At 39.1% G+C, this 26,531-nt stretch overlaps 1 protein-coding gene across 8 annotated transcripts in view; it reads left to right on the top strand.

Moving 5' to 3' along the window:
* The window catches only part of SOX5 (SRY-box transcription factor 5), a 1,038,078-nt gene that overhangs the window by 200,014 nt on the left and 811,533 nt on the right, over positions 1–26,531 (top strand). The window contains exon 1 of one of the 8 annotated variants that reach the window (XM_054445332.2): positions 7,707–7,771. The exons of the other annotated variants lie outside the window; for them this stretch is intronic. The gene's annotated coding sequence lies outside the window, so the exon portion shown is untranslated. Of the gene's footprint in view, positions 1–7,706; positions 7,772–26,531 lie in introns of those variants that run through there. 8 annotated transcript variants of the gene reach the window in all.

The following is a 26,531-nucleotide window of genomic DNA, read 5'->3' as shown; positions in this document are numbered from 1 at the left end:
TGAATAGGACATGAGCTAAGGAGTGAACAGAGGGAGAAAATTCGCATACATGTTTTGAGTTTCACTTTAGGACTCTTGAAAGCTTCGGTCACTGATTGGGATTTTTCTCTAACTAGGAGTCAAAGAGACAAAGCAGCTAATCTAAATAATCTTTCTCAGGTTTTCTAAAAATGCCTGCAGATGAAAACATGTCAGACAACTGATCCAATAGGTCCTGAAGGTTTTCTGTTTGTTTGTTTTAAATCCATTCTTTCCTAAGAAGGAAATAAAAGAAAGCCTGAGGTTGGTGACAGATTTGGGCTCTTGCCACATTCCCACCTCACTTTCAAGGACATTTCTCTACTTCAGAGGAAGTTAATATTTTCCAGAGATGTTCCATAGGTATTCTAAATCATACTACAGACACCTGCTCCTATATATGGGTATGTTGTTCACCTAAGATGAATCAGACTTTTTTTTTTTTTTTCATGTGCTTCCTTTAAAAAACTTCATTAATCGCAGTCTGCAGAATTTAGGGGGAAAGTTGGGTTAAACAGTTGACACTGTTTAATGTAAATGATTTATGATTATTCCTTATGTATACACAATAGGTACTTTATAAATTAGATTGTCCTAGGAGTAACATGATACATAAATGTTATTGCTATAAATTCTACACTTGGCTATATATTTTGTATCATGTAACCAGTGGGCTTATAAATGCTGACTATTTCAACCTGCTCTTTCTACTCAATATTGTAAATGGTGACTTAGGTAAGCCTAACTGAGATGTATACAGAGGCAGTCAAATTGCAAAAGAACAGGACATGCTGGCACTGCTCCAGCATGGCTTCTGGCTGTGTTCCAGAAGTGATGGCAGAAAGAAGAGACAGAGGGGAAGGCGAAACTATTAAATATATGTAGCCAAAAAATGAATCTAAATTATTACTAATTTTTTTTTGCTCAGTAAAACCAAGAGTCTGGTGAGAGAGAAAAGGGGAAAAAGCAGTGCAAACAGGAAAAAAGCATGAGTAAAACCAATTTATCAAAATTTAGTTAGATGTTATTTCACAGGTGAATTTTCATTATTTAAATAACATTAAGGATAAAGTTAGTAGCTCTATAATTATAAATGTTTTAATATCCATAAATATTTCATATATTTTTATATAGTGTGTAATAGAAATAATATTTGATTACATGTTTTTACATATCTGTGAATGATGAATTTGAGGAATTGGGTCTTGCAAATCACTTAATTCTACTGGTGGATCAAGACACTTTATTAAATGTATAATGCTGTTATGCTAATAGCCCTCCTTTTTTTTTTTTTTTTTTTTTTTTACCGTGGTTTCTTAGACCACTGTGATTTTCTTTCTGAGATCCTATAGAATTTGAGAGAAAAATCTCTGAATAAAATATCTAACTAATTGTTAAATATCAAACTCATCTAAAGTATTGAGTTAGAGGGGAAAGGGTAGCACGCCTATAACTGACCAGCCAGGTTAATATTAGTTTCCTGGTGTCGACTCCTTACCTGATCACAGAGTCCTATCATCAGGGCTGATATGAGTTGTACTTTGCACTAATTTGTGTAAAGAAGAACTGGGCTGTGAAGAATTCTATTTTGTTTATAGTGTCTATTCTGATAGTGATTTTATAGTCCATTTTATAGGCTGAGTGTTCCAGTTGATTCCCTCTCCCCACGCCTTCTTAAGTATTAATGTCTACACAATTGATCTGGTTACCCGTGAAGTCAGTCCAAATAGGCTGTTACAGTGACTGAAAATACAAGATCAGTAATTTTAAAACCTAGAGGTTACTGTCTTGCATAAAAGGACTAAATCTTAGCAGGAAATCCCCAAGTGAAAAGATGATGGGACTGAAAGCACTCCGTATATGTGACTTGTAATAACGAACATTATTTTTTTGGCTGTGATATTGAAGGAAATATCCAAATGTGCCCCTTATGACTTCTGTAACGTACTTTTAATTGTCATACTCTGGAGCTATCCTGGTGCATGCATGGGAAAGAATATACATATGCACATATCTCTATATTTGTAGGCACTGTAGTCAAAGCACTTATTTGCCTAGCTGACTTAGCTGCATAGTTGACTTACCCACCCACCATCAAACCTTCTAGAGGAAATAGGACAGAAAGGTCACACAGAAGCAGTAAAGCCAATTATATCTTATAAAACAGTTATTTAGGTTCTCAGTGGCACTGTTCATCTTCTGGAAGGGAGATCACTCCCTTCTCTGCCCATCCCTGTGTCATCAGCGTAGCTCTGGACTCTTGGAGTAGAAGAAGAAAGCCTGTTCTACCTTGTTGCTGCTGTACACTCAGGTAAGCCTGAACTGAAATCCCGGAGAGACTGCTGTACCAGACAGGCTAGACTATGGGGAGATTCTAGTGCTGATAGAGGTCTTTACAGGGCTCAGTTTGTTTGTCCTGTCAATTTTAACCATCGTTTAAAATTCCACTTTTTCTTATAGGGGTGTAAACTTAAATGCAAGACCTGTAGATTTATGCACATGTGCGTGTGTGCACGTGTATGCATGCACACGTGCGTGTGCACACACACACAAAATCTGAAAAAGCCTCATCACTGTTGGTTCACTGTTTGTTCAATGCAGAATACTTAGAGTACCTGTCATTTACTGAGGACTTTCTTTGTGCCAGGAATTGTTCTTGGGCTTTGCTTGTATTATATAATTTAAGCCTCCTACAGTACCCCATGAAACAGGTACTATTATTATACCCACTTTTTCAGCTGAGGAAATGGAGACAGAGAGAAATTGAATAACTTGCCATGGTTCAATAGCTAGTAAGAGGCGGGGCGGGATTCACACCCAGGCAGAGTAATCTCAGGGCTCAAGCACACATTTTTCTAGGTTGATTTATAAGCAACATGCAGTGCTTCATGTATGAGAAGAATGCACTGGGGCCATCATTGAGCAGGAAATGGGATCTGCTTTGTTTCTGTTGTTGGGATGGTCATGTAATTTCCTCTCTCAGGCCATGGTGTGACCAATGGCAAACTTTTTTTGAGAGAGCCAGTCAAAACTGCATGGAATATTCTATGGCCTCAGAAGAGAAAGGAATGTGCTGGTCGATATGAGGAGCTGACCTAAGACCTTGCTTTCACTGTAACCACAGTAAACAAGCGAGTTAATGAACCATAGATGTTTAGTGTGTCATCAGCGTCTTTCAGTTTTGTCATCCTGGGTAGCTACCATCAAGAAGGACGGAGTGCCCTCTATGAATATGTATTTAGTACTAGATATAGCAATTTATTCTTTTCAAGAGCACTTTATCATTTTGGTTTTGATAAACGTATAAACAATAATCAGTAGTTAGGGGTTTCAGGCGAAAATGGATGCCATTATTAGTGATTTAACAAGTTTTCCTGTGAATTCCATGTGTATCACTCAGTCTGGATCTTGCGACCCAGAGATACATATATCCAGTTTTTAGAACAGCTCACTTTAAAAGCCTCTTGCGCTATGAACCACTAAGATCTCAGAACTACAGTAGTTACTAATTTCCACACTTTCAATATGTAAAATGAAGTACTCACACAAAAAACCTCGAGGCTGCATAGGTCGGAACATTTGCTTAAACTAATAATAAGATTAGCTTTTTTAGTTCTAGCTCTCCTTTTCCTATCTATTTGCCTTGCTAACAAGGCCTTACTCCTGTTCAGTTACCTAGTGCCATGATCCCTCTACTTTTTGGACTTTTTATGATAATTTGAGCTGATTTTCCTAGTTGACGTAAAGAATTTCCATGAGAATAATAAAACATAAGGACTGTTCATTAAATAAGAATGATGAAAACATGCAATTTCACCCAAACTGGGCAAAAGTGCATCTCACAGCACAGAATTCCATAACATTTTGAAATTTGGTCTTTACAGATATTTTTCTCTGCCTGAAACATGTGTACTGGTTCTATTTATATAAGGGAATAGTGACATCCTGTGTGTAGCTAGACTAATTGCCTCTGTAATTAACCTATTTGAGGAGGAAGTTACACAGAAATAAAATATCACTGAGTACTGAAAGAGGCAATTTTGTTTTAAAGCAAACTTCTAAGTAACTTTACCAAAGGCTGTGGATAAAACAAAAAGATTCTGTCTCCTTCCCTTATTTTATTCAGCTTCTCCTTTCCCTCCGTCCCTGCCATCCTTTTTCTTTTCTTCCTTTTCTTTCTCTATACAATTCCACTAATCCTCTTCATTTTCTCACTATGACCTTTATTCCCCATATTATAAGCTAAAAATCTAGTTGTTGTGAGTGAAGTTTCTGTTTTTAAATCCAGAATTGGGGAATGATGTAAGTGTGGTAAAAAGAGACAGCTTTTTTGTTTTCAAAGCTATTCAAATGTCTTTGCAGGTCAAGAGTAGGTAGGATATGTGTAGAATCATTTGGATGTCTTAGAGGCTGATGACAAAAAATCTTAGCCTTCTTCCTTATCCCTTGATAAGATATGTATCAATTAAATTTAGAAAAGAGCACGAGAGCATGCAAAAGCAGGGTTTCTCTTGACTTCTTAAAACCAGCAGAAATTATTGGAATGCAATATGTTGCAATAGAAAGAGTACAGTTTTTGGAGTCTGAATTATTCAGATCTCATCCCAAAAGTATGGCTAAGGGGGAGCAAGAAGAACAATTTCTTCCTCCATACCGATTTTCTTTAGTGCCCCTTGTAAACATTTCAAAAGGTAATATGTTGCCAAGACATTGGAGAGAACAGTGGGAGAAAGCAAGAGGAAGATGCGTGTAGATAAATTAGTCAGAATTATCCTGTGGCGTGTGTCCTAACTCACCCACCAGACAACAGCAAGACCAGAGCATCAGGGCCCTCACCTAGCCTTAACCTCATGAGTAATCCTCTGTGCCATAATCAAAATGATATTTTGAATCAGATCGCTTAAGACTTTTTTATGGGATAATATGATATAGTTTTCAACTCAGGTAACTAAGTTTGTATTTTGCACATTATACTGACTTGAAAAAGCTCAATTTAAAGTTGTCCCTACTACGAAGAAGAATTTCCTTTTGAAATATATGATAATTTTAAGCCAAAGCAAACGTAGTCACTGCATTATGTACTGATAAGCATGGAATAGTTGGAGTAGAAATGTTTCTGGGATTCAAAGCATGGTGGACTTGGATTCCTCAATTTCCAGGATACACTTTTGATGCCTCAGTTTCTTTATCTGTGAAGTGGGGATAGATATATACCTCCTTTCTAAGGTAAACATGAGACTTTAGTGAAGAAGCATGTATGTAATACTATCCAGAGTGTCTATAAAGAAATGCTTAATAAATAGTAGCAAATATTATTTCAGATAATGTTTGACAAAACAAAATGATTTAGATAGCAAATAGTTGATTGTAAAGGTAATTAACTTTATCTGGTTTAACTGTTCTTCAAGTGGATTTGATTAATGACCTATGCTTGCCATTTATTGCTTTGTAATCCTTACTGTAGTAACCTTCCACTTTTATTGATGTTTATTAGCAATAACTAAATTACCATTCTTGGAAGACAGTGAAAGGACAATTTTTTTTTTTTTTTGAGACGGAGTCTCGCTCTGTTGCCCAGGCTGGAGTGCAGTGGCGCGATTTCGGCTCACTGCAAGCTCCGCCTCCCGGGTTCACACCATTCTTCTGCCTCAGCCTCTCGAGTAGCTGGGACAATAGGCGCTGAAAGGACAATTTTTTTTGGCAGTTAAGTATTATTTCTTGGGAAAGATACAGAACAAAGAGGAGAAAGGAACACTTCAGAGAATTTTCCTGTGCATCACCTTTGTGATTAATACTGTAATCACTAATGATTATTGGATTGCAAAGAAGGCTTCTTATTGGTAAAAGGAAATCCTCAATTTTATATAAAAATAGCCATTCGATGCTGGCTATGTTTTGGCAATTCTGCTAATTAATGTAGTATCTATAATTATTGAGGTGTCCCACATTTTTACACAAACCTCCCATCTGTTTTATTGGTGATTTTCAATAAGATAGTAAGAAACTCAGAAAACCATCCTGTAGAGAATCAGATTCAGTTGCTTCTTATTATCACAAAATAGTTCACTCAACCATTCAACAAATATTTATTGGATGCCCGTTACGTGCCACACACTGTGCCAGTCCTGAAAATATGGTAATGAACAAAGTAGACAAGGCATGGATTTTATAGGCAGACAAAAGAGATAGGTAACCCAAAACAAGGGATTGTAATAAAGTATGTAAGTCTTAAAATACAGAAAATTTGTTTGGTGTTTTGGCTAAACTGAGGCATGCAATTTCAGTAGGCTTTTTTTTTTTTTCTTTTTTCTTCTTTTTTTTGAGATAGAGTCTCGCTCTGTCACCCAGGCTGGAGCGCAGTCGCACAATCGCACAATCTACGCTCACTGCAACCTCCGCCTCCCAGGTTCAAGCAATTCTCCTGTCACCCTCCAGAGTAGCTGGGATTACAGGCCCACGCCACCACGCCCAGCTAAGATTTTGTGTTTTAGTAGAAATGGAGTTTCACCATGTTGCCCAGGATGGTCATGAACTCCTGAGCTCAGGCAATCCACCCTCCTCGGCCTCCCAAAGTGCTAGGATTACAGGTGTGAGCCACCGAGCCCGGCTGAGGCGTACAATTTCAATTGTGGTTGGTGGGGTAGGTAGTCTTATCTCCTTTTAATTTCTGTAGCATTTTCCCTGTGCTTCCATTGGAACCTCCTGCTTTGCATTCTAGTTCCTCATGATGATGGCGTCTTCATCACTGCAGGATTCTGAGGAGGTAAGCAGGATACACACGTGATTCTCCTTCCCATCTTTGCACAGAACCTACACTCGTGCACTGCGTATAGTAGGCACTAAATAAATGCTGTTGAAGGCATGCAGCAAGGAAGAGGTCCTAAAGTCTTGTTTCTCTTGTCTTAAAAAAATTTCTTAAATATTTCACCTCGAAGTTTCTCCTCCTTCATGTTAATGGTGGTACAGGAAGATAAATAACCCAGTGAAAGTCATTATTTCTCCCCACCACGCCCCACTTACCTGTTAGTCTCTCAAAATTTAATCCACACCAAACTTCTCTGGAAGAAATTATTATTTGTAAGACATTCAATGTTTGCTCTACAGAAGTCTGACTTTATTTGCCATATGCAAATAAGAATGAAAGAAGCATCTATTATTCATAGTACACATTGGGGTGTCATGATCAGTCTTTTTTCTCTGCCACTGGATCTGTCAACAGGGTTAATGTTTGGGATGGTCAGTGTCTAGTTTTAAAAAGTCAAAACTCTTTATTGGTTAGTAGAAGGATATAACATGTAACCGATGGTTTAGTATTCATTTGCCATTACTTAAGTCCAAGTATTCGGAAATCCTACAAAATAAAATTACATTCAGAGGTTTTTTTAAAAATGGGAAAATAATCAGCTTTTACAGAAAACACCAATTTGTTGATGAAAGTTCAGTATTAAGAAAAGATTTGGGTGAAAAGAATGAAGTCCTTGCGTATTCTTCTGGTAGGAACTGAGGTGCGCTGAGATTGAGAGGCCTGTGCATGGTGTTGCCTGCGAGCTGGGGTGTAATTTAGTGAGCTGACAGGAGGAGTGAAGTATCTCCTCAATATCTGTGTTTGGCAGAAGAGATGAATGCATACATCAGGAAACAATGTTTAAGTGTTTTATTTCCTTATTTCAGCCTGTCAAACTGTCAGTGTAGTTAATGGCCACCAAGAGAGAACGAGAGAGAGAGGAAGGAGGAGGAACAGAGAGAAACAAAGGTACTATAGAATCTGCAAAGAAAGAAACCAGAAAAGTATTTGCATGTTTCTGTGGCATAATGGTCAGTCAGACAAAAAATAACTCACTATATTCATCTCTTTACTAAAGCCAGATGTGCTGGTTCCCTACCTACCATCCCTGCACCTCTCTCTTTCCTTCCTTTATGTCCCTAATCATTGCTTCACTTAACTTTGATCTCTGTGTTTCTTTTCACTGGAGTCTAGATTGATTATCAATACTTAAGGGATTATTTTATGCTATATTGGTAACATCCAATTTTGCTCAGTTTTTCAAGTTTTCTATCTTGTTTGTATTCTGCAGAAAATCTGATATTAATGCTGTTTAATAAAAATGTCCACTTTTATGTGAAATATCTCCCCTTTTTTATCCTTTTGAGTGTTTTTAAGTCCACAAAGAATAAATTGGGCTGGATTTTGACCAATTGCATCTTTCTATATTTTTTAAAAATGCTCAAAGTGAAATGCCTAAATCAGACATTTTATTCTTAGGAGTACTAAACTATTCTAAATTTCTAGAAAAATCTTAGCACAGCCAGGGATTTCTGTTTCGTAAAAGGGAATTATTTATGTTGGATCTTTTTGTGTCTGGAAATAAGTAATTTTTCCCCAGAAATAGAAAAGCCTCTTATCATTCACCTCTGTGTCAAACCCTGAATTTAAAATCTTTGAACTCATACCAGTGATGAATACTTTTCATAATGAACAGTTTTGGTTGCCTTTAAACAGAAAACATTTAATTAGGAAAAATAAGCAATTTGTTTTTAAAATATCAATGTAATAATCTTATTAAATGATCTAAGGAAAGGTATCGTGGGATATTAAACACGTGGGCCCTGAATCTGGCCCATCATCAAATCACCTTAAAGGCATTTTAAAATGCCCTTGGGTGCCCCCTTCCAGATTGCTAGGATGTGTATCTCCAGGGAGGGGGCCCAGCATCTGTTTGTAGAAGATGCACCCCTCACTGGCTGAGGCAGGAGAATGGTGTGAACTCGGGAGGTGGAGCTTGCAGTGAGCCGAAATTGCACCACTGCACTCCAGCCTGGGTGACAGAGTGAGACTCCGTCTCAAAAAAAAAAAAAGATGCACCCCTCACCATACCCGCTAACTCCTGAACCCCAGGTGATATTGGTGATGAGCTGGCTGGGAACCACACTATCCTGATATTGCACAAAGCATTGCTGCCACTGCTGCAGTGATCTCTATGAATCTGGCTGATTTCTAACATTTTCATTTACACATTTGGGGCCAGTCACAAGCTTTGGGGGGACAAAGTTTGTCAACTCTATACAATTTCTATGATCTTTTCCACCCCTAAAATCTTGTGACTTCATTAACGAGGTTTTAAAATTTTAAACTTAGTTAAAATACACACACATTGTTTTATATTAGCTTTTTAAAAGTTACTAGAAGGAAACAAATAAAAAATGCCAAAAAGTCAAAGAATCTCCCCTCTCGTCCCCAGTTTGATTTAAGCATCCTTGATTGGGCCTCTTATTTCATGATACCAATCACACAAATTTGATCATTAAAATAAAAATGTACTGCTCTGCCCTTTAGATTATCCGCTGCCAAACTGAACTCTACCCATCCAAACTTGCTTATTATGCAAATGATACGACCAGGTATCCTGTTGTGTTAGAGAGCAATGGTCACCTTTCCTATCATTTATCTTTGATATCCTGTGTTGATTTTGCAACCTAAAATATTGTTCATCTGTCATCTTCTCTTTATCTCCATCACCATTCATCCTGGGCCAGTCCAGGAAAGCCTGGATTCTGAAATATCCTCCCAATTGAGAGTCTTTCCAAGCAGCTGCTCTGCTCTGGTAAATGCTCTGTACTTACAGAGGTTTTAAACCTGCACATCTGATCATAGGTCTTCCCTAATGGAAAACTATCAATGACTTTTCATTGTGCTGAGGACCAAAATCTATGGCTTGGCCTGCAAGGCCCCATATGATCTCCCTTATCCTTCTCCCTCACCTTCTGCAGAGCAGACCCCCTGGCCTCCTTCAGTTTCTCACACATGGTGCACTCCCTTCCCAGCTTAGGGCTATTGAGGGGATTTTTTGTTTTTTTTGTTTGTTTGTTTGTTTGTTTTCTGCTAGGAGATTCTTCACCTCTAGTTCATCCTTTTCAGATCAGGTGAATTGACATTCCCTCGGGAGAACATTTTCTGATATTCCAGACACGATTGGGTTCACCTGGTGTATGCTCTCATACCTTGCATTTTCCTCCAGAGTATTTTTTCGTAGTCTATAATTTCATATCAATAGAATGGTTAGTTTTAATCTAATCTATAAGACTATAAGCTTGGTAAGGGTAGGGATCTCAATTAATTTGTTCACCACTGATTTCCTCATTATTCAGTGTAATAGTAGTACATAGCAGGTAGTACATAGTAGGTTCTTCAAGTGTTTTTTGAGTAAAAGAATAATGAGGCGGCTGGGCATGGTGGCTCACGCCTGTAATCCCAGCACTTTAGGAGGCTGAGGCAGGTGGATCATGAGGTCAGGAGTTCTAGACCAGACTGGCCAACATGGTGAAACCCTGTCCCTCCTAAAAATACAAAAATTAGCTGGGCATGATGGCGGGTGCCTGTAATCCCAGCTATTCAGGAGGCTGAGGCAGGAAAATTGTTTGAAGCCAGGAGGCAGAGGTTGCAGTGAGCTGAGATCCCGCCACTGCGCTCCAGCCTGGGTGACAGAGCAAGACTCCATCTCAAAAAAAAAAAAAAAAAAAAAGAATAATGAAGCAACTGCTCCCTTATGCAGGAAGACCCCCGCCCCCAACGCATACTCTTCCCAGCCTTTTAGTCTATGCAAAGCATTATCATTTTTCTATAGCAAGGAATGGCGACCCCTCAATCTGCCCTCACTTTGCATTCTTTTTCCCAGAAACATCTGAACTCCTGGCTTCAAACTTTTCTGTACTCCTCTGAGGTTGAAGAGGAGTGTGAGAGCAGTTGCTCTAGGCCTGTTGCTTCACTCTTGAAAAAAGTGGTGTGTAGTTCTACGGAGGAAATATGGGTAGAGAAGAGGCCCTTCCATAGTTTCTTTACAGGAAATGAAGACTCCAGATTCTGGACTCCCCCGATTGTTCAAGTAAAGGGTTGCTCCAGAGAGGGTACACACCTCTCAGATCTGACCTGGTGAATCAGTGTCACATTCCTGCCTTGACACAGCACATTGACACAGGGTCCTGGCAATAAGGGCAGCTTATAGAGCCAGATAAGATTTGACATATGGGGTTTAGTTACAGCAGGGTATTTATTACTGTCTGCATCTTAAGTATATCATATTCTCCATACAATGTAATGACCTGGGAAACTGGAGCTCCTGTCATGCACCTCAAGCATTACAGGGCTGTTTCTGGCTGTACCCCCATCCCCTGAGTGCGTGAGAAATTCATGAGACCCCATTCTAGACATGCTCCAGGTATCTCATACCTCATAATTCTTTGTCCAAAGATTTTGTACCTGCCAACTTTCCAGTGAGGCCTGTGCACGCTTATTCCATAGTCTGTCTTTCAGAGGTCATATTCCACCACTGGAGTGTGCAATTCTAGGCTGAAGCATGGCCAAGCGGCAGCTATTTGAGAAGGACTGGCCACAGAGAGGGAAGGCACCCATTTGTTCTCTTGTCCTGGGCCTGCAAATGTTAGGGAGATACTTGATGAGAGCTTTAAGGAGAAGGTATGTAATAAGAGGACAGAAGATGAAGATCTGAGGAACATAACATCAAGGCCCAGACAAGTTAATATTTGACTATATAAAAAAACCAATCAGTGCCTGAGTAAAATAACTTTTGAGAAGAGAAGTCAACTAGAAAAACCAGAATTAGCAAAGTAGAGTTTCGATTTTTACAGCATGGCTGTCACCTCTAGCTGCCGCCAGCCCTGAATGTTGGGACATTTGTTCTAGAGAGGAAGGTCACGGGAATGATCATGACATGAACCTGTGGGACCCCGCCGTTGTGACTCCACTGAAGCCCCATATGTTATTCAACTTTTTTTTGAGAGCCATTTGAGGATTGCTTTGTATTTGTTTCTCATTATATAATCAATATAAAATCTATTCCCAAAATTTTCAGTAGTCAAGTAGAGAACTTGTTATTTCCATTACTGGGTGGAAAAATTAACACTCTCCCATGTAGCTAGTCAGTAGCATAGTTAGAATTCACTATTGTGAAAACACCTGCCCATTTATTGCTATCCTAAGCTCACAAAATCTCGTACTACTCAAAATAAATCTGATACTATTGGACAGAACCAAGAAGGAACACAGTGTGGGACTTCTTTGCTTTCAAGATACTTAAACCATTGCCTTCAATAGGCAGCTCTCTTCCTCTGAGCCAGCAGCTTTCTCTTTCACAGTCCCTTTAGAATCTTTCACAAAGTTGAAAGAGCTGTAATTTTAAGGTAACTATTATATTCAAGACATTAATGACCTGGATCACTGAAAATAACCATGGTAACAGGTGAGAAATCAAAGATAGTTAATTTAATTGCCACTGAAAGAAAATAAGTGCAAATAATCTATAATTCTTCATTTCCAATATGTACATGTTATTTTCTTACTGCATTAATTACCCAATAGTTAGACAGAAATTATCTAGTTGTTGCTCTGTGACTCTCCATTGTATTCATGTAATGGTTTTCCCTTCAATAACTAATCATTGTAATTTCTTACCTCAGCGACTTAGGCTGCCGTGAACTGGGTAACATGTTCATTCAGTTGACATTAGCAATTTTTAATAACAATAAAAATGATACTTTAAGTATAGAGGAAAGGAATTAAGCCGTTCTTTCAACCTAGGTACCTAAAGGCCACTCCAATTCACTGCCTCTCTACAAACTGCTAATGATCTGGCACTGCTTCTTAGAAAGATTGCAGAACTCCTTTCAAATTCTTAACTCTTTTTCTAGGAGTCACTGGAATATTCCCATATATAACTAGGAGGCATGTTTAGAATCACTGATAGAGATATTCGATAGTTTACGTGTCTATTCTGGGTCAAATTTTTTGCTAGGCTGGGAATACAATGGTCTACAAGACAGAGATGGGGGTACAGATGATAAAGTACAGAATCGTGACTGCTGAGCAAGTTTATATAGTTTTTTTAAATTTTAATTTAATCTAGATACTCTACAAAACAGTAGATAGATGGTGTGTAAATTTCCAGACTGCATGGAAAAATCCTGTAGTATAACAATATAAAGGATAATCAGTTGTATAATTTGAGGTAATATCTACCACTTATTGAGTTCTTTCTTTTGTTTTCTTTTCTTTCTTTCTTTTTTTTTTTTTTTAGACAGAGTCTTGCTCTTGCTCTGTTGCCTAGGCTGGAGTGCAGTGGTGTGAACTCGGCTCACTGCAACCTCCACCTCCTGGGCTCAAGGCAATTCTCATGCCTCAGCCTCTCAAGTAGCTGGGATTACAGGCCGTGTGTGCACCATCATACTCGGCTAATTTTTATATTTGTAGTAGGGATGGGGTTTCTTCATGTTGGCCAGGCTAGTTTTGAACTCCTGGCCTCAAGTGATCCACCTGCCTTGGCCTCCCAAAAAGCTAGGACTACAGGCATGAACCACTGCGCCTAGCCTTATTTAGTGTGTTCTATGTCCTAGATATGGTCATTTAATGCTCACACACATGCACACACCACCTCCATAAGTGGATTCCCTTATCTCCATTTTTCACATAAAAAAGCTAAGGTTAAAAGCTGACCAGGCTAGGCTCAGTGGCTCATGCCTGTAGTCCCAGCACTAAGGGAGGCCAAGGCAGGAGGCTCGCTTGAGCCCAGGAGTTTGAGACCAGCCTGGCCAACACAGGAATAACCCATCTCTATAAAAAATACAAAAATTAGCTGGGCATGGTGGCACGTGCCTATAGGCCCGCCTACTCGGAAGGCTGAGGTGGGAGGATTGCTTCAGCCTGGGAGGTTGAGATTGCAGTGAGCTGTGATCGTGTCACTGCACTCCATCCTGGGTGACAGAGTAAGATACACTCCATCCTGGGCGACAGAGTAATACCCTGTCTCAAAACAAAACAAAACAAAACAAAAAAAACTGACCAAAGTCACTGGAGCAAGTAAGAAAGAGGGAGCAGATCTCTGTGCTGGCTGGGCCTTACACCCCACTAAGTTCTAAGGTTTCTACAGAAGGAACAAAGAAGAGCCTTTTCAGTGTTGGCACTTTCAATAGTCAGTGCTCAATGAATAGGATATTAAATTTTCCTTGATTCTGTTGCCTGTTTTAATTACAGACTACACCAAAACCATTTCAGAAAGAATCTGTTCCATCTTTTAGATTGGTTTCTCAATCTCCTTTGGCAATTTTGTCTCCAAAACTGCCCCAGAAATAAGAAAACGAATGCATGAGCAAAGGTAGATCGAAACATGCTAAAATGGAAATATAGAAAGAAAAAGTGTCAGCAAAGATGTGGAGAAATTGGAACTCGTGTGCACTGTGGGTGGGAATGTAAAATGATATAGCTGCTATCTCAAACAGTACAGCAGTCCCTCAAAGAGTTAAACATATGATTTACCATACAATCCAGCAATCCCTCTTCTGTGTATATATCTCCAGAAGAATTGAAAACAAGGTTTCAAAGAGATATTTGTACATTTATGTTAATGAAAGCATAATTTACAATAGCTAAAAGTAGAGGCAACCAAGTGTCCATTGGTGGATAAATGGATAAACAAAAGGTGTTATGTACATACAACAGATTATTACTCAGCTTTAAAAAGGAAGGAAATTCTGACTCATGCTATTATATGAATAAGTCTTGAGGAAATGATGCTAAGTCAGATAAACTAGTCACTAAAAGACAAATACTGTCTTTGAGAGTATTCCATTTATGTGGGCTGCCTAAAGTAGTCAAAATCATAGAGACAGACAGAATGGTGGTTGTGAGGGGTAGAGGAAGGAGAAAAAATTGACTTATTGTCAAAGGGCTATAGACCTTCAGTTTTGAAGGATGAAAAAGTTCTGGAGATTGGTTGCACAGCAATATGAATGTACTTAATGTGACTAAACAGTACACTTAAAAATGGTTAAGGTGGTACTTTTTGTGTTCTGCATATTTTACCACATGAACGGTTTTTTAAAGGAAGTACAGACAGAGGGGAACTGTGGAGAGGGGATGAGTTAGATGAATTGTTTAGCAAAGACGTCTCTGAGACATGAACCACGCTGAGAAGCCAGCTCCGTCAAAAGCCAAGGAGCGAAATATCTCTAGACAGAGGGATCCACAAATCTAAATCCACCAGTTGAGAAAGAGCTGGGTATGTTTAAATGAAAAGGAAGCTGTATTAGTCCATTCTCACGCTGCCAATAAAGGCATACCTGAGACTGGGTAATTTATAAAGGAAAGAGGTTTAATGGACTTACAGTTCCACATGGCTGGAGAGGCCTCACAATCATGGTAGAAGGTGACGAAGGAGCAAAGGCATGTCTTACATGGCGGCAGGCAAGAGAGCGTGTGTAGGGAAACTGCCCTTTGAGACTTACTATCACAAGAACAGCATGAGAAAACCCGCCCCCATGATTCAATTACTTCCTACTGGGTCTGTCCCATGACACATGGGGATTATGGGAGCTACAATTCAAGACGAGATTTGAGGGGGACACAGGCAAAGCATATCAGAAGTTAACAGAGCAGGCTGGGTGTGGTGTCTCATGCCTGCAATCCGAGCACTTTGGGAGGCTAAGACAGGCAGAGTCACCTGAGGTCAGGAGTTCCAGACCAGCCTGGCCAATATGGTGAAACACCACCTCTACTAAAAGTACAAAAATTAGCCAGGCATGGTGGCATGTGCCTGTAATCCCAGCTATTGGGGAGGCTGAGGCAGGAGAATCACTTGAACCTGGAAGGTGGGGGTTACAGTGAGCCAAGATCACGCCACTGCTCTCCAGCCTGGGCAATAGAGTAAGCCTCCATCTCAAATAAATAAATAAATAAATAAATAAATAAATAAATGAATAAATAAATAATAAAAAGGAGTCAATAGAGCTGCAACATAGAGGCATGTGATGAGCTTGGAGCAAGGTAGGCAGGGTCTGGTTATAGAAGGACCAGTAGACATAGAAGAATTTGGGACTGCATTATCATGACATTTTGGCTTTATTTCCAAAGACTCTGTGTCTTAGGAGATCACAAACTTTAGATTATTCATTTTATTTCAAAACTGGTAATTGGCACACTTCTTAATGCCGTGATCCAAATATCTCTCATTGCACAAAGACTCATTTTAAAAATATTCAGAACTGGTGTGTTAACTTGGTGAATTTCTGTTTTTCTTTTTTTTTTTTTTTTTTTTTTAATTAGCTATATTATCTCTGAAGCAATTGCAACCTGAAAAAATTCCCTTTATATCCGTCTGTCTTGGCAAAATAGCAGTGAACCACTACTTAACACATTGCATTCATTTTATACTTGAAAGTACTTCAAAGCATCTCTGGAAGTTTTCTGGGGCCAGGTCGGTTCATCAATCCTTACTACAGCGATTTCAGAGACTCTGGAGGCCCTAGTTTAAGTAATTAGTATTGCTAACTTTGCTAAAACCTGTCTAGCACTGCACTTAGCAGTGTCAATTCATGACAGATAGTTTAATACTGTAGTCACATCCTACAGTTGTTAACATACAGAATTTAAAAGTCTATCAAAGTGGCAGCTGTCATCATTTAGATACATTTTCTTAAGTATGTTTTTAAAAAGCAAAAGTTGCTTAAATTCAAACATATTTTGTCGTTAAATCCCCTTACACATTTATTTCCTATGATAAAAATGTCATTATTTAAAGAATTGATAACTCTGATTTCAAGAAATATATTGTATATTATTGTGATTATAGTTAATGAGAATTTGTTTTGCTTGAAAATTGCTTAAAGAGTAGATTTTAAGTGTTCTCATCACAAAAAAATAAGCATGTGAGGTAATGCACATATTAATTAGCTTGATTTAGCTGTTCCATAGTGTGTATGTAGTCATCTCTGGTTATCCTTGGAGGATTGGTTCCAGCACCCCAGCAGATACCAAATTTCAAGGATGCTCAAGGTCCTTGATATAAAATGGTATAATATTGCACATCCTCCCTTATACTTTAAATTATATCTAGATTAACGTATATTAGCAAATACAATGCCTGTACATCATTTCACTCACATGGATTCAACTTAGTACTTGGTGCATGGCAAATGCAAGTTTTGCTTTTTGGAACTTTGGAATTTTTTTCCCCAAATATTTTCTATCCTAGATTGCTGAATCCATGAATGCAGAACCCAGAAATATGGAGGGCTGACTGTATTTATCAAACATCAGGTTGTACACCACAGTTTTTTTTTTTTTATTATACTTTAAGTTTTAGGGTACATGTGCACAACGTGCAGGTTTGTTACATATGTATACATGTGCCGTGTTGGTGTGCTGCAGCCATTGACTTGTCATTTACATTAGGTATATCTCCTAATGCTATCCCTTCCCCCTCCCCCCACCCCACAACAGGCCCTGGTGTGTGATGTTCTCCTTCCTGTGTCCAAGTGTTCTCATTGTTCAATTCCCACCTATGAGTGAGAACATGCGGTGTACACCACAAATTTTTACAAATTTTGTCAATTAAAGAAAAAGCCAGGCACGGTAGCTCATGCCTGTAATCCCAGCACTTTGGGAGGCCGAGGCGGGTGGATCACGAGGTCAGGGGTTCGAGACCAGCCCGGCCAACATAGTGAAGCCCCATCTCTACTAAAAGTACAAAAATTAGCTGGATGTGGTGGCATGCACCTGTAGTCCCAGCTACTTGGGGAGGCTGAGGCAGGAGAATTGCTTGAACCTGGGAGGCGAGGCGGAGGTTGCAATGAGCCGAGATCACACCACTGCACTCCAGCCTAGGCAACAGAGCGAGACTCCATCTCAAAAAAAAAAAAAAAAAAAAAAAAAAAAAAAAGGTACTCCACAAATAAAGTATTGATAACTCTGAAGAAGACTTACCCATTTGAATAGACTGTGAATACATTTATGCTATATTCTGCATAGTACTTTTTTTCTATTTCGTATATGTTTGGAAATTTTATCCTCCTTTGAAATAGTGTTCCCTGCTATTCAAGGTTCAGCTTGGCACAGTAGTTCTAAAAGACTTCTCATCTGACTTTTCTTACCACATCTCACCTGACATTTGTCCCAGATTATCAGTAATATGGAAGGATTCTGGGAAAATTTCCCTAAATGCATTGACGACGTTCATTTTCCCACATTTCAATAAAAGGACCTGAATCTAGAAGATTGGAAGTTTGACTTTGAAGTAATGCAGAAATACATTCTTAGTGGGATGACGTGAACAGTTGAAACTTAACGTTGATGAAGTGTAAGTGTATTTGGATCAGATAAGCAAACATAGAGACAGGGTAGTGTGAGTGATTTATGGAACCTGGGCTCCCTTGTTTACACTAATGTGTAGTAGTAACAGAACAGAAGGAAAGGTATACTTAGAGAGCGACAGAGTAAGTGTGCAACTGCTGTGAACAAAACCCAAACAAAGCCAACAGTACCTGAATGCCATTCATTCCCCTTCACGACAATTCTATTAATGCCTTCAGTGAAGTAGGGATAAACTTCACAGTTTATCCATGTGCGACTTAAGAATTTTAACTACTAAAAAGAAATAACATGGAAGAAAATAGTATTTTAGAGTATTTTAGGTTTTAGGATGAATGGTTAAGTGCAATCATCATAATTCTTTAAAAATTATCAATATTAATTTTATACTTTTCCATTTGGAGTATCAATATTCATAGCCTTATTAAAACTACCTCTGGTAATAATTAATCTAATCAATAAACAGGTAATGGTCAAAGGGATATAAAGACCACTACCCTGTTCTCAAAGAGCTTTTAAATAGTTTGGAAGATCCATCTGAAACATGAAACAATAGAGCAAGAAAGTGCTTCTTGGATAGCTGGTGGAAAACCAGTAGAGAAAAAGTGCTAGATGGACTACAAGTCCCTGGAGAGGGTTCATGGACCGAGAACTTGAGCTGGCTTGGCAGTTGGTGTAGGCAAAGGAAGGCTTGAAGGTTTGGTCACCTGAAGTCTTAGAAAGTAAAATGCCTGGGAACTTTTAGTATTTATGTTAAAATACCTGTGAATTTTGCATTCTGTTCCACAGTATAGCTGAATTCATTCTAAAATAAAATGTATACATTACAGTGAATTTATTTAATTTTGTTTTCCACGTCTAATATACCAGGAAGTTATGGCCTGTTTCACCTGTGATGTTCTCTTACCCCGTACACCACCACATATTCTCAGGAGTATGACTGACCACTCCAGTTTGAGAAGCACAGCTGTGCAGGATGACAGTGCATTTAAAGGGAAGAACCTTTCCTTGGCTATTAGCATGTAATTGACCTGAGTAAATAAGAATTTCTTTAATCCTTAAAAGACTCTCATGTGCACACATTTTTTTAATATGAGTTTGATGGGCTTCATAAGCAGCCCAGACTTCCTTTTTATAACTGGGGCTCAGATAGTTCCATTTGCTGATAAGAGTACATTTTCAATAAGATGCTATATGATTGGGTGCAAAATCAACATGCTCCCAAGTTTTGCTTTTAAAGTACAAGCCTTTGTTTTGTATTTCCGTCTGAAGCTTTTTTGACCTTTGTCAAAAATATTTTTCAGTTATTCAGAGCACATTGGTGTGCTCTAACAAGAGACCACCCAAGCACATCCCTTTCAGTTGGCAAATTCCACTCCAAATGAGGAACACAGAAGCTTCTCATCACTGGTGAGAACGATAGTCATTTGAATTGTTTGGAAAAGGTTAAGACTCTTCTGTCAGCTCACAGAGGCTGGTCTCTGTGGCTTTGTGTTGTCATGTTTCAAGGTGTGACAGTGGCACAGCTGTGATCCCTGTTCATCGCCAGTGTGGAAGCTTGGACCAGGAGTCCTTAGACATGCCAGAGCTTCTCCTCGACGCTGTTCCCATCTGTGTCAGATACCAAGTCGCAAACTGGCCAAGCAGCAATGAGAGCACAGCATGGAAAGGATAAGGAACTTACAAGGAATTTTAAGGCACCATTTGTATTTTACTTGATTTTTTTTTTTTTTTTTTTTGAGACAGTCTTGCTCTGTCGCCAGGATGGAGTGCAGTAGCACGATCTTGGCTCACTGCAACCTCCGACTCCCTGGTTCAAGTGATTGGCCTGCCTCAGCCTCCCAAGTAGCTGGGATTACAGGCACGTGCCATCATGCCCAACTAATTTTTGTATTTTTAGTAGAGACGGGGTTTCACCATGTTGGCCAGGATGGCCTCAATCTCCTGACCTTGTGATCCGCCCACCTTGGCCTCCCAAAGTGCTGAGATTACAGGCGTGAGCCCCTGCACCCAGCCTATGTGATTTTTATTTCTTTGATAAACATGAAAACTTATTCTCAAGTCCCTACATTCTTAAGTCATCCAAAGTTATAAAGTAGTGCTAAGAATTTTTGCCCCAAATCCCCAAGTTAACAATTATCACCACTTACAGTCAGCTTCCTGGCTACAGCATTGCTTCTCCTGTCCTCATCAAATACCTTTCTTCACTTCCTATTTCTGCCTTGGTCCTTCCCCACAAATCAGCCCCTCCAACTTCTTACCTGTGACTCAATCAGAGTAGCTTATTTTTTTGGCAGGAACATTCATTCAGTTATTTGTTTAGTAAATAATTATGTGCTATGTACCTATACTGTCCTTGGGATTGGGGATATAATAATGAAAAAGTCAAAAATCTACCAAATTTTGAAGCTGAGTGCAGATTAAAGACATAAGACCGTGTAATACAGTACCTGGCTTAGTTCCACAGATATCTTAGATGGCTTCATGTATGTATTCTATCTAATATACTTTATGTCCGTATTAATCTATTTCTGTCTCTCATATGTATAATATATACCTATTATATATATATAAATTTATTTTGTGTCCTCATTTTAGCTTATCTGAAATGAACTAAAGTTCCAATAGGAAAGGGCATGAATTGGAGCAAAGGGACGTAGGGACCCAAGGAGCAAGCTGTTTTACTCTACTGCTCTTTCTTTCTTTCCATGACATGGATCCAGATTGTAAAGTAGAGGGGATAAATTATAGAGAAGAACCTGTAGAGAATTGTTCCAGGCAGACCTGTCATAGAGAGTGGAGGAAGACAAAGTTGGTGGGTTGGAAGCCAACCTGGACTTCTAGGACATGGTACAAGCCACTGGGCTGGCACTTACTTCAGCAGATACTTTAGATCCATAATGCAAACCCCTTATTTCCCTGCATTCTCTTTGTGAAGGTGACTATTAAACTTGCTTTTAGGAAAATGAGGAGTTACTACTAGTTTAAAAAGGTGGGTGTGGGCATTTCATGCCATAGGCATTAGTGATGTTGAGTAAGTATCTAGCGACATACTTGGTGAAATGAGTTTGATATGGCTAACAGGAAGTATAGCTATTGAGAAGTGATAGGGCTAGAAAATTAGGTGTGAGCCAGATAAAATGGTTTTCTATTTACCATTTTGCCTTTTATTCTAAATGCTCCTGAGATCTCTTAAATAAATACAAATTTCATGAATGGCATAATCAGATTTACCACTTGATAGATCACTCTGGTTGCATTGTGGGGTTGAATGGAAAGGTAGAAAGACCAAAGTCAGGGAGGTCAGTTAGGAAGCTGTTGAAGTGGCCCAAACAAGAAGAGATGCATTTCTAAACTAAGGCAATGGCAGGAGGAATAGATAATAAGGAAGATAGGTAAGAAATCTTAAGGATCTATGATTTATACGAATTAGTGGCCGATTGGATATGAAGGAAAAGGGGAAGTCATAGGATTATGTCAAGTTTCAGACTTTGGTTACTACGAAGATTTGAATAGCAAATAATTAAATGATAAATTTGACAGGATGATATAATAGGTTCATTTGGGGATAGAATACATTTGTATCGCATGTAGGATATCCAGATGGAGAGATCTAATAGGAAATGAAGGTATATAGGTCTGGATCTCAGAAAAAAAGGTCTAGATTGGAGGTGTAGACTTGGTGAGAAATTGGTGACGAAACAATTTGGATGTGGTCACTAAGAGTGAATGCAATGGTGAGAAAAAAAGAGCATCAGGAGTGGAGCTCAAAGAAACATTTCATTTCAGGTGTATTATGGACTCAGACAGAGTTTATGGGCTGATCTGAGAAGTTAACGGTAATGTTGATGTTGTTTATGACTTGAGATTTCCTACAAGTTGTTGGCAGAAAGAACTGAAAACAAACCTGAGAACCATATGTGGCAGTAAATTGACACCTGATTTTAAACTATTTGTAGATACTCTGTGTGTCCACGAGGGTCAATCAGGAAAGCACATCTTATGTCAGATAGTTTTATGGAGGGGATTTAATACTGGGGATTAGTTAAGATGGAGACTATCAGTAGCCAGAAGCTACCACCACCCTTAGTGCTGGAGCAACCAACGGAGGAGGTGGCCTTACAAGAACCCAGGAGCCAAAGCTGCCCAGTGGGCACTGGGCACTGGACCAGAGGTGGGAGCTACCCTCACAGGGAGGCTGTGTTGCATGGGTGGATCTTGAAGGAAGCCACTATTGTTGAAGATGCTTCCTGAAGCAGACAGAGAAGCCTTCTCTCTCATCCCATTTACTGTATCCTGCCAGTTTCTCTCATTAGAGAAATCTGATATGAAGCTAGTTAGCACTGGAACCTAGGGAAATGTTATTTGCAGGATTTAACTTCCTGTGATACAGAACAGTGCACGGTAAAGGTCAGTATCATCTGAAAGCAAACATAATTTATAGGCATATCTCTAAATATATATTTTTAAAAGTTGTGATTATAAAAGTAAAGAATCAATAAAGCATGACATTTGATTTATTATTAATTTTTGAGATGGTTTCATTCTGTCACCCAGGTGGAGTGAAGTGGTGTGATCACAGCTCACTGTGGCCTCCACCTCCCAGGCTCAAGCCATCCTCCCACCTCAGCCTCCCAAGTAGCTGAGACTACAGGCACATGCCACCACGCCTGGCTAATTTTAAAATGTTTTTATAGAGACAGGGTCTCCCTGTGTTGCCCAGGCTGGTCTTGAACTGTTGGGCTCAAATGATCCTCCTGCCTCAGCCTCTCAAGGTATTAGGATTACAGGTATAAGCCACCATGCCTGGCCTGAATTGTTATTATTCATCAGATGCGTTTACTCCCACTTACCTTATCAAACTGAAAAACTATCACAAGTAGATTAACCATCTTATGAAATTACCTCACAACCCAAGGACTTTTATACTGTGACATTTTTATAAGACTGTGGCTTTTTTCTGTGTTAGTAGGCCCTAAGAACCAAAAAATGCAAGAAATTGGTATGTGGTTGCCTAGATGGCTGTTAGAGCTAGACGCACAGAGTACATTAAATTTATACATTGGATCAGTGGGCTTGTTGAGTCCTTTCCTCAGATTCTAACCACCTCGGTAGGGATGTGCACTTCGTCAAAATGAACTAACAACAACAACAAAAAATCCTTCAGACAATTAGGCTTCCCTTGCTGGGCTTAAAATAGGTGAGTGTGTAGCTCTGTATTAAAAGGTGTGCTCTTGGTAGAGTCTTTTTTGAGGTTCTCAATCAAAGGACTCTGCTTTTCAGTGAGACCTTTAAACAGCATCGGTCTTTCCCTCAAAAGAGAAGGGCTAAAAAGAGTGCTGGACTCAATTGAATTTAACAGAAAATTCATTGGTGACCAATGAAGCAGAAAGGATGTGCTCAAATCACTGGGCTGAACGCTCTGTTGTAGAGATCAGACAAGCCCATTTAGTGTCTGCTGGTTCACACCAGCTTCAGAAACTTGCCCAACAGCTTTAGCTCCCAGATATTTAAATGGCAGTGTTTACTTGTTTTAGTGGGAAACCAATAAATGAAAAATCTGTAGGTGGATTCGTTGTGTCAAGCTAGTCTCTCTCTTGAATTTTAGTTCCCTGGGTAGCAAGTTGGGTGCCAATGCTGTGACATAATATTGTCATGTTGAGTTATGTTTAACTTATTTGATTCAGTCTAATACTAGGTTTGGGATAATCTTAAAATATCCTTTCTGTAAATACACTACCTTTCAAAGCAGATTATTCAGTGATGAGTGTGAAATAACTTGCATGGTTTAAAAACAAACAAACAAACAGAAAAAAACCTTTGTATGTTGTTTCAGGTTGGGTTCCCCAGAAAAAGACTCTAAAAGGGAGACTACGTGCAAGCGAGTTGTTGAAGATGCTCTTGGGAGCCTCTGGAAGAGAGGAGGCTAGCAGGACTGGACATGGGCTGATGGTGGCCTGCAAGGCTCTTCTGCAAGGCCAGCCCCTCAGCAGTGTCCCTAGCTGAGGCAGCGGGTCAAGCCACCCTAGCATGCTAGCACCCTGCCTCATGCCCTCACATTCAGATACTGGGTATTGGCTACAGCCAGGGAGGATAATACCCTGGGGGAGGCAGTGCCTTTCAGCTGAGGGAATTTGCTCTTTCCAGAAGTGGCTCAATTGTGAGCTCTCTGCACCAACTTTCCTTATAGCTGGGGGAATGACTGTCTGATTCCTGAAGGGGAACTTTTGTGGCACACGCCAGAACCTCCTACATCTGATTACCATTGTGTCTCAAATATCCACTTCTGTCGCATCCACCACTGTAATTCTAGTGTGAGTTACCAACATTTTTTGGCTATACTGATGTAGTTGCCACATAACGGTTTTCTTTCATGCAGTCATTTCTTTGTTGTTTTATCCGTTGTCTCCTATGATCTTTGAAAAATGCAGATTTGATTCTCTCTTCTATAGAATCCTTTGATGGCTCCCAGTGCACTGAGAATAAATCCCCCAATCTCTAACAGGGCTTACAGTTTCCTACCTGGCTGCCTGTGTGACCTCATATCATGCCATTTATATTTTTTGCTTTTTCTACTGTAACCATCACGCCCCTCTCACCCCCAGGCCTTTGCACACACATGTTGTACCCTCTGCTTAGAATGTGCCACTCTTTCTGCTGCTGCTCCTCATCCCGTCATCCTCATGCCCATCAGCTCTGATGAAGGGCCCTGCCATGAATCTTTTCTTGATTCTCCAGAGGAGGTCAAATTCATGCCATACATACTCCATGTGTCTACTGGGCTGCATCCTGCACTATTTCTCAGTAACTCTGTGTGTGTGTGTGTGTGTGTGTGTGTGTGTGGCAGAGAGAGAGAGAGTGAGAAACAGAGATAGGCAGGGATTATTTGTATAATGTCTGTTTTACCATTAGACTGTAAGCTCCAAAAGAGGGAAGCTGGTTTCTTTGTTCAGCCTTATACTGTGCCCCTAGAATACTACCTGGCATATAGTAATGACAAATCATTATTTGTGGAATAAATAAGAATGAGTAATCAATCTGTGTTAGTCCATTTTCATACTACTATGAAGAAATACCTGAGACTGGGTAATTTATAAAGAAAAAGAGGTTTAATGGACTCACAGTTCCACATGGCTGGGGAGGCCTCACAATCATGGTGGAAGGCGAAGGAGGAGCAAAGGCACATCTTACATGGCGGTAGGTAAGAGAGCATGTACAGGGGAACTGCTCTTTATAAAACCATCAGATCCCATGAGATTTATTCACTATCAGGAGAACACCACAGGGAAAAAACTGCCCTCACAATTAAATTACCTCCCACCAGGTCCCTCACACAACACATGGGGATTATGGGAGCTACAATTCAATGTAAGGCTTGGGTGGGGACACAGCCAAACCATATCACAACCTGAATACAAAATCTAGAAATGACTCAGATCAACCAAAAAAATACAACATGATGTACAAACACAATTACAAGTATTAAATATCAACTTTATTTCCTAATTACAGGTCCAAAAAGTATAATATATTCATTTCACTTTTCTACATTTCACTTTATTTTTCGCCCCTATTCTCTTTAGAGGATAACATGGAATGAGTTTTACATGAAGAACAGAGCACCTGCTTATCTAGTCTTGTCTCATTTTACAGGTATCTCAGCCTTTTAGCATTTTTAACACATCATAGTGTATATGTCCACTAATGATTTCAAATAGCTTGTATTATAAAATGTAGGAAATAATTAAAATATCTAAGCAAATGACCAATACAGTAATATTTATGATAGCTATAAAATAAATTTTTTATAAATGCGGGCCTTATTAATAAAAATTATTGGAAATTAGTCAATGATACTGAGATTTACAGGATTTATATTCAACTAGATAAATAAATTTTTCCATTACTTATATTTGTGTTTCAAAAACCAGAGAAAGGGAAGATCTTTGACATTTCTTGAATGATTTAAAATATTTTACTTTTTAAATTTTATATTTAAAAGTAACTTGGAGTACATCTCAGTCTAGATGAAAAACTCATCTTTTAATGCAAAACAGATTTTGTGTGTCAAATTGTGATTCCATGATTCTAGAAAGTTCTTGTGTCATTTCTTAATACCAAATCATTCCACATACAGTTTTCATATTGTGTAACCTACTTATGGTTCATCTGTTAAAAATAATATTGAAAACGTTTCAGTGCCTTAAAGGTCTACGTATTAGCAAAAATTTCCAGCATTAGCGACAGTGTCACTCTTAAAACTGATTATTTTATGGCAATGTCATTTTAAAGAACTCATGTAATACATATCTACCGAACTTAAAAGAGGCAAAAAAATTCAGATTCAGGCCGAGTGTGATGA

The sequence above is a fragment of the Pongo pygmaeus genome, chromosome 10, assembly GCF_028885625.2.
Source record: "Pongo pygmaeus isolate AG05252 chromosome 10, NHGRI_mPonPyg2-v2.0_pri, whole genome shotgun sequence".
Lineage (NCBI taxonomy): Eukaryota > Metazoa > Chordata > Mammalia > Primates > Hominidae > Pongo > Pongo pygmaeus.
This window is presented reverse-complemented; position numbering and strand designations above follow the sequence as displayed.